The sequence below is a fragment of the Bison bison genome, unplaced genomic scaffold, assembly GCF_000754665.1.
Source record: "Bison bison bison isolate TAMUID 2011002044 unplaced genomic scaffold, Bison_UMD1.0 scf7180017864461, whole genome shotgun sequence".
Taxonomy (NCBI): domain Eukaryota; kingdom Metazoa; phylum Chordata; class Mammalia; order Artiodactyla; family Bovidae; genus Bison; species Bison bison.
This window is the reverse complement of record NW_011495023.1, coordinates 4016895-4024365: the sequence shown is the minus strand read 5'-3', so window position 1 is coordinate 4024365 and position 7471 is coordinate 4016895. Positions and strand designations below refer to the sequence as shown.

Below are 7471 nucleotides of genomic sequence, written 5' to 3'. Positions count from 1 at the left end.
CCATGATAGTGTGATCACTGACCTAGAGGCAGACATCCTGGAATGCAAAGTCAAGTGGGCCTTAGGAAGCATCACTACACACAAAGCTAGTGGAGGTGATGGAATTCCATTGAGCTATTTCAAATCCTAAAAGATGATGCTTTGAAAGTGCTACACTCAATATGCCAGCACATTTGGAAAACTCAGCAGTGGCCACAGGACTGGAAAAGGTCAGTTTTTATTACAATCCTAAAGAAAGGCAATGCTGAAGCATGTTCACACTACTACACAACTGCACTCTTCTCACACACTGCTAGCAAAGTAATGATCAAAATTTTCCAAGCCAGGTTTCAACATACATGAACTATGAATTTCCAGATGTTCAAGCTGGAAATAGAAAAGGCAGAGGAACCAGAGAACAATTGACAACATCTGTTGGATCATCAAAAAGCAACAGAGTTCCAGAAAAACATCTATTTCTGCTTTATTGACTATACCAAAGCCTTTGACTGTGTGAACCACAGAAGACTGTGGAAAATTCTGAAAGAGATGGGAATACTAGACCTCCTGACCCACCTCCTGAGAAATCTGTATGCAGATCAGGAAGCAACAGTTAGAACTGGACATAGAACAACAGACTGTTTCCAAATCAGGAAAGGAGTACATCAAGGCTGTATCATTGTCACCCTGCTTATTTAACTTATAGGCAGAGTACATCATGTGAAATGACTGGCTGGCTGAAGCACAAGCTGAAATCAAGATTGCCGGGAGAAATATCAGTAACTTCAGATATGCAGATGATACCACCTTTATGGCAGAAAGTGAAGAAGAACTAAAAAGCCTCTTGATGCAAGTGAAAGAGGAGAGTTGAAAAAGTTGGCTTAAAGCTCAACATTCAGAAAACTAAGATCATGGCATCTTGTCCCATCACTTCATGGCAAATAGATGGGGAAACAGTGGAAAAAGTGACAGACTTAAGCTCCAAGATCATTGCAGATGGTGACTGCAGCCATGAAATTAAAAGATGCTTACTCCTTGGCAGGAAAATTATGACTGACTTAGATAGCATATTAAAAAGCAGAGACATTCCTTTGCCAAAAAAGGTCTGTCTAGTCAAGGCTGGTTTTTCCAGTAGTCATGTATGGATGTGAGATTTGGACTGTGAAGAAGGCTGAGCGCCGAAGAACTGATGCTTTTGAACTGTGGTGTTGGAGAAGACTCTTGAGAGTCCCTTGGTCTGCAAGGAGATCCAACCAGTCCATCCTAAAGGAAATCAGTCCTGAATATTCATTGGAAGGACTGATGTTGAAGCCGAAACTCCAATACTTTGGCCACCTGATGCAAAGAACTGATTCATTTGAAAAGACCTAATGCTGGGAAAGATTGAAGGCAGGAGGGGAAGGGCATGACAGAGGATGAGATGGTTGGATGGCATCACTGACTCAATGGACATGAGTTTGGGTAAACTCTGGGAGTTAGTGATGGACAGGGAGGCCTGGCGTGCTGTAGTCCATGGGGTCACAAAGAGTAGGACATGACTGAGCAACTGAATTGAACTGGTGTGTGTGGTGGACAACTTGCTTGAAGCAAACAAATGAAGTTTTTGCATAATTCAACTTGCATTTTGCACAAATGCCATTTTATGAATCATAATACGTTATCCCATGCTATCTAAGCCAACCTCTTTCAGACAAATACATGCCTGTAATTCAGTCAGGGTTTTAAACAAAATCACATGTAGCAGCAACTGCTAATATGAAAATTAAGAGTTGTGGTAAGTTATCTGGTAAATGTCTGCCAGATGCAACTATACAATGATGGGTTTCATGTGACTGGCTTCCTTGAGACAAAATTGTTGCTAGCAGATCATGCAGTTCACTCTGAGGATACTGGTATGCACATGCAACTTCATTAAAGGAAAAAAGAAAGAAGAAACATTTCTGAAACTCATGTGAACTTACTAACCATGGGTACCTAGGAAGCAAACTATACTCTTCTCAATCATCAAATACATTTCCTCTACAATTCCAACCACCTGTTAAGGTAAAATACATCAATCATATTTTATATAATGAAAACTTATATATGTCAAATGGAGAAGGCAATGGCACCCCACTCCAGTACTCTTGCCTGGAAAATCCCATGGACGGAGAAGCCTGGTGGGCTGCAGTCCATGGGGTCGCTAAGAGTTGGACATGACTGAGCGACTTCACTTTCACTTTTCACTTTCATGCATTGGAGAAGGAAATGGCAACCCACTCCAGTGTTCTTGCCTGGAGAATCCCAGGGATGGCGGAGCCTGGTGGGCTGCCGTCTATGGGGTCGCACAGTTGGACAAAACTGAAGTGACTAGTAGCAGCAGCAGCATATATGTCAAAGTACATCAACTCTCATAGACTCCTTTATTCTATTGGCTTAAAGCCACATTGGGGATTACAAATTACAAGTTATCCTCTGGGGAAGAAAAACAACCAGTGACAACTTGGTTATTGGCTATAAATTATATACATGAAATTACCAATATAAGCATTTATGTTGAGGATACGAAGTGCCTCTCTTCAACCCCAGAAGGGAAGAACAGGAGCTAGAATTGTGTAGGTGAGTAAAAGAAGAGAAACAAAAACTTATAACTTCTTTTGTTTTTTCATGTTTTCCAAGCTGTATGATCCCAATTCATGTCAATACTTACTCTCATTGAGTTGCAATTTCTTCTGTAAATCAGACTAAAATTAATCCCCTTTTAAACAATACTGCTGTGTGCATTAGCTGGTGAAAAGGTTCTCTACAAATGTGGGTGCAATTTTACCACACAGAACATATACATCGAGCATTTCATTGCTCTGACATACTTTTAAAATCAGAGCTCTGGGGAGGCCCATCTGCCACTGCATCATTGATTCCTCTCCTCTTGAGCTCCTGATCACTGAGGTCCTGGTCAGGCTCGAACTTCTGTGATATTTCCACCCTCTTGAGACACATGCCCTGTTTACAGTCTCAGACTTGTGATCTTAATTCTGTTTTCTCAGATGTTTGGGTAGTTTGGTCCCTTAAGGTGATGAGTGCTCAATGAGAGGGACAAAACAGCCATAACAAGAGAGCACTGACCCAATTGTACATTCATACTGCACAACTTGCACTTTGTACTTTCAATATGCCCTCCAATTTGAACACTCTAAATGGAATGCTGAAAGAAAAACTCTATTTGGGAAAAGAAAGAAATTTATAACGTATGTGGCTTTGTTTTTACACACGTATGTGTGTGTTTTGTGTGCATACACACCGCTGCTGCTGCTGCTGCTAAGTCACTTCAGTCGTGTCTGACTCTGTACGACCCCAGAGATGGCAGCCCACCAGGCTCCTCCATCCCTGGGATTCTCCAGGCAAGAACACTGGAGTGGGTTGCCATTTCCTTCTCCAATACACACCCCTATATATACACATATGTATATGCATACATAGGTATATACACATACGTGTATAGAGAGCACGTGCATGCACATCTTAGAGTACAGAGATTTTGTAAATCCACTCAAAACACATATTGAGTATCTCAAAATCTGAAGCACAATAAAAATCCAATCAGCTTATTTCTTCTAAAAGCATTTTAAGTATGATTTTACCCATTTTGCTGATTCCTTTTGCACAGCCCTTCAATATCTTGATTAATACCAACTAGATTGGGCTTTTAAAAAGAGCATTTATTTTCACTGATATAATGTATTCTTACATAATATTTATCAACTCTGTTTTGGGAAAACCTGTAGTTACTGAGAGCAGTGAGAGATTAAAAGAAGCCCTAAGACCTTTGCGCATTTATAATAATTCTAATAATTCTCTCCCAACTCTTTCCCTCACAGTACATGAAAAAATAAACAACCAAAAAAAATCAAGTTTGTTTATTCAAGGTCATCCCTTCCTAGTGTTGCCTCAGGGGAGAGTTTATGAGGATGTATATTCTTCCACCAGAGAGTTACTACACAGAGCTACTCATATTCATTCAGGATATGGTCAAGAGGCAGAAGAGAAGAGAATTTGGTTAGAATTACTATATATCTCACAAACTAGATCCTAATTCAAATGTTAGAGATTCTATTTCTTATAATTATTATGAAAAAATTGGATTGAATATATTTATTTTGATAAAAATGCCAATAAAACATTTTTCCTTGACCTTTGGAGTCATTACAAAGATTGCTTAGATTCTAAAATGCTTAAGTACATATTCAAGCATTCATACACATTCAACTAGGGACATTTTTGATGTTCAATGAATTTCTGTTTGCTTTTATATGTGCCCATGTATTTTTCTTCTTACTTTGTACATACCTTAGACAGAAAGAGAATCTAAACCACGAATCCTTAGATATCTGAAAATGTTATTTTCCTTCCTACTCTATTGCTGCTGCTGCTGCTGCTAAGTCGCTTCAGTTGTGTCCGACTCTGTGTGACCCCAGAGACGGCAGCCCACCAGGCTCCCCCATCCCTGGGATTCCCCAGGCAAGAACACTGGAGTGGGTTGCCATTTCCTTCTCCAGTGCATGAAAGTGAAAAGTGAAAGTGAAGTCGCTCAGTCGTGTCCAACTCCTAGTGACCCCATGGACTGCAGCCTACCGGGCTCCTCCGTCCATGGGATTTACCAGGCAAGAATACTGGAGTGGGTTGCCAGTGCCTTCTCCATCCTACTCTATTAGGGATCTTATTTTTCCATTTCCTTCTCAACATTTTTACTTCAATTATATCTTAACATCTCGTTATCCAACTGAAGGAAAGCAGTAGCAAATGTTATTCAAAAAAATGGCTCATTTACTTCTCATTTTACTGAACCTTTGACCAGAATAATACTGGAATCAGGCAGAAATGGATATAGGTATGTGGCGAACAAAAGGCAGTCAATAGAACCACCAATAGAACCACAACTCGGGGACCACCCAGAGTGAAGGAATAATGCTACACCTGCTCTTAGGTTAACTGGTACGAAAAGTAGAAAAAGACCTTCCATATGCAGTGGCAACACTTCATTGCCTCCCAGGGAAAATGAAAGAGATTTGTATATATATATATTTTCAACACCTTTACATTTACATCTGCCACAAAGGCTGGGGGAGCAAAGCTATCATCTTCTTGGGTTGAAAGAGGCACTTCTCAACGGGGACCTCAGGAAGGCACAGCCACTATTCTGTAATTGATAATCTGGTTCTCTAATATGTAGCTTTTGAGGCAGAGCAGCAAAAACCCATATCTTAAAATGTGCTTTTGTGTAACTGATTCAGACTGATCACAACTGAAGGGATGGCTTTTCTTTTATTTCACTTTGATGTTTGCTAAGGCAGAGCATGAAAAGGTCCTCCATGCTGGGAAGAATTCTTTCCTGGACATTCATCTGCAGGTCCTGATCAATGTGTGAATGGAGCAGTCAAGGTGGCTGCTGGTGAATCTGGCCTCGATGACATAACGCAGTCATAAGAGCACCCCAAAGCTCAACAAAGCCAGGGAAAGCCTATATTCAATCAGACCCCAGTGCTAAAATTATACCCCTTTAAATTTATTAAAATAAAAATGACTGATGTTTTAACCTTTCTACAAATCTGGGGTATAGGAGGCCTGGGGAAAAATAGGCAAGGTTTATTAGAGTTCACTGTCCAGGCTTCAACATTGCCATTGTCAGAAACCCTACCTGGGTACAAATGACTATCAGCTGTCTCCTTCCTATTTAAATCTCTCAGGAAGAATCTGGTGAATTATTGTGTACTACAGTGTGAATGGCATATGATCTTTACCATGGTATCCCCTCTCAGGAGTATTTAAATGTTATTTTGTTATTTGAGGAAGAGGACTCTCCTTAAGCTAAAAAAAAAAAAAGGTTCTCTCCTGTTTTTACTAACAAAGGGTTGAAATTACTCAAGTAGGCGTCTACTCACTGCTGACCTTGGGTAGGAGGGTCAGCACAGGTCTTCAACTAAATTCATACCATCCTGCAAAACGTGGAAGGTAAAGTCATGTGAATGTGGGTCATCACCCCCTTCAGGTGACCATTGTCATCATCTGTAGGCTCTGCAATGCTGGAGATTTTTAAAGACTTGATACCACAACACAGTTCATCTCAAGTGTTAGAGTGACATGCCAGTCCCTCTGGCTTATAGCTGCTACCCAATGGCTTTGAAAGTATACAAAACCTCAATTTCATTAGATATAGCCATTTCAGAGAACCTTATATTGGAAGAGAAAGAGGTTTAAAAAATTTCATTGTGGATTTATCTCCTTCTTGTGCTATTCAGTTGCTCAATTGTGTCTGACTCTTTGTGACCCCATGGACTGTGGCCCACCAAACTCCTCTGTCCATGGAATTCTCCAGGCAAGAATACTGGAATGAGTAGTCATTCCCTTCACAAGGGGATCTTCCTGACCAAGGGATCAAATCAGGGTCTCCCACATTGCAAGCAGATTCTTTATGGTCTGAGCCACCTGTGAAGCCCATGGGCTACAGTCCATGGGGTTGAAAAGAGTCGAACATGACTGAGAGACTAACACTTTCACTTTCTCCTCCATATGTAACCTGGGCTTTGATCCTCACAGCTCTCTGTGGGTGCCAAGGATTTTATGCATTTTCACATGCTGCTTTTTCTGATTGAAATATGCTTTCCTCCTTTTGTGTCCTAGAAAATCCTATTCATTTTTCAAGCTTCAATTTAAATGTTTCCTCTTGTGTGAAGCCTTCTTTTATCCTCTCCAACCCCATAAGATCTGATTACACCCTTTGGAGTTCCAGCCCTATGCTCACCTGACTTCTATTACCGGTCTTACCACACTGAGTTACAATTGTTTATTTTCATATCCATCCCCTTGCCTCTCCTCTCACTTATCACCTGTTATAGACTCTAGAGGACGGAGACCGTGACTTCTTCATATCTGTGTCTCAACACAAGTTCTGACAGTCATTCATGTCCACATCCATTTGCAGGTAATAGTTGAGTGCTTGGTATGTTGGAGAGGTTACATTAGGCACTGAGGTTACAGTAGGGAGAGGACATTTTTTGGACTTTGCAGAGAATGGTGTGTGTGTGTGATCAGGTTGGAGAACAACAGCCAGGGGTCAGTTCTGGGAGGTTGTGCCAACCATGGCAAAGGTGTGGGGACTTTTTTTTTTTTTTTTAAGCCACACCGTGTGGCTTGCAGGATGTTAGTTCCACAACCAGGGATCAAACCTGGGCCCTCTACAGTGGAAGTACAGAGTCCTAACCACTGAATCACCAGGCAATTCCTTGACCTTTTTTCAAAGGCTGCAGGAGCACACTGAAGGGCTGAATCCAAGACTTAACACAATCAGATCTACTTTACTGGAAAAGCACTTTGATAAACACCACACTCAGGAGAGTGTTTATTTCCAGTGAAGAACACATGGAAAAGGGTACATAGCAAAATTCAACTGTGTCCGTTTTACCCCCTTCAGTCAGTATTGGGTACACACGTTTTCTGTATTATTCATATTTTTATA

At 40.9% G+C, this 7471-nt stretch overlaps 1 protein-coding gene across 3 annotated transcripts in view; it reads right to left on the bottom strand.

The window, feature by feature from the left end:
- PLXDC2 (plexin domain containing 2) overlaps nucleotides 1–7471 on the bottom strand; it is a 425372-nt gene that overhangs the window by 136050 nt on the left and 281851 nt on the right. The window lies entirely within an intron of this gene.